This window comes from Harpegnathos saltator, unplaced genomic scaffold (genome assembly GCF_003227715.2).
Source record: "Harpegnathos saltator strain DR-91 unplaced genomic scaffold, Hsal_v8.6 scaffold171, whole genome shotgun sequence".
NCBI lineage: Eukaryota > Metazoa > Arthropoda > Insecta > Hymenoptera > Formicidae > Harpegnathos > Harpegnathos saltator.
Window position 1 is genome coordinate 1985765 of NW_020229952.1, and position 2178 is coordinate 1987942.

Consider the following 2178-nt stretch of genomic DNA (forward strand, 5'->3'; position numbering starts at 1 on the left):
GTTGCTCGTTCGAACGTGCCGCGGGCGATACGCACGTTTACACGCACCACGTGCGCAATCAACGAACACTCAGGTGTACGTGACTCACGTACGTGCGCGTGCGTGTTCGTGCGTGCGCACATGTGCACGCGCGAGGCTAATTATACGACGAAGAAAGAAGCGCTTGGAAGAAGGATTTGCTAGTTACCGACGAATGACGATATAACATTAATATATAACGATAAACTAAATAATGCTAAATGACAAAGGATGGGGGAATAATAATGATAACGATTATTTATGGTACATATATACATAACTTATACACTACGATAATGTAAACATACGCATATATTCTTGTCATTTTTAGAAGGTTAAATTTATATAATATACACATATATGAGAGGAAAGGGGGTGGGGGGAGCTGTACTAACGACGTCGGGCGTAGTTGATTTAACGACGGGAGACTCGCGGAGATATTTATAGGATGAGCGAAAGTTCATCGTGATATTATCAGCAAGATCGTAGATAAATCTTTGCCACGTTGTACGCTCTGGCTCGTGCACGGATACAAAGCGGAAACGAGCAGCCACGGTCTCATCATTCACAAAGTCTCCTTCAAAAAATCCTCGACAACATTCGTAAGCAAAAAAGGGGAGAAAAAAAAACGGAAAGAGAGAGAGAGAAAGAGAGAGAGAGAGAGAGAGAGAGAGAGAGAGAGAAAGAGAGAAGAGATAACGTTAAAGTAATAAGATATAACGAAAAAAAAAAAAATTATCCTATATTATATATTCGAGTTATATAAAATATTCCGTTATATGAAATACCTTCACGTAAAGCTGAAGTTAATCTATGCAATTTCTATAAAATGTACATCGCGTGTGTACATCGCGTTGAAACTTAAACCGAGGAGGATAAAGAGAAAAAAAAAAAAATAGAAGAAGAAGAAGAAGAAGAAGAAGAAGAACATATTTAAATTGATTTCGAGATAACAAAAAAAAAGAATTACTGAGACTGAAAAAAATTTTAGTTAGATCCGGACGAAAATGTGATATAATAATGCGTGTCGTTCTGGCAAAGTAGCACTCGCGCGCAATTACCCGTTCCGTTCTCGTGATTCCGGCTCCTCCAATCCGATCCTGACGGTCAATCGCCGTTCTCCGTGGAGGCCGCATATGTGCGCGCATACACTCCCACATACCCACACGCCCACACACACTCTTTCGTACACGCATAAACACACACACACACACACACACACACACACATACACACAGAGAGAGAGACGGTAGCGTCCGTGGATTCACGTATATGCGAGCGGTACGTGTAAACATGATTAGACAGGGTGGATCGGGCGGCGTGCGCAGCGGTTCGTGCTTAATTATCTTTACACGCTCGCAGGATGCATCGCTCGCTCGCAGGATGGATAACTCGAAGAGTAACGGTGGATCACATCGGCGTGGCGCCTCTGCGCGCGAACGGACATTTCGCATCTCACGGATAACGGTGTAACGCACGTGCGCCAAATACGATTACGAGATGAATGGATCGGATCGGATCGGACCGGATCGGAATGGATTAGACGCTCGTCTACGATTCTCCTTGTCCGCGGATAGGTCCGTCGATTCTGCCGCGTAGATTGAATCGGGCGGTTTCCCCGTCGTCCCCACGGATCATTCACCATCTGAGACCGTAATCAGGCGAGAGTAACGGCGGGCTCACCCTCAAACGCGGGGACGGCGCGGGCTCGCGACGTTTTCTTTCAACTGGATCGCGTTTTCTTCCGATTACATCGTTTCGCATTTGACGGGAAACGCGCGGAAATTGAATGATGGATCGCGCAAGAAAATCTCCGCGCCGCGCCGCGTCGCACCGCGCGTAGCGTGGCAAGCGGGACTCGCGAGGTACATCTTTGTCGCGCATCGATTTTCGATATTCGGCGAAAAGGGGATATCCGCTTCTATCCATCGGATGTGTCTCTTGATACGCGAATGTCTCGCGCGCGAGATAGATTGCGATGATTCGATTCTCCCGTTGGAATTAGTCGCGCGCGCGCTCGCTCTTCGCTCTCTCGTGGGACAAAACATACGCGAACTTTAGAAAACGAGGACAGGATTACCTTCGAGCGACCAACTCGGCCAAGTCCACTTGAAAGAAATCGTAGAAAGAAAGAGAGAAAGAAAGGAAGAGTTAATGAGA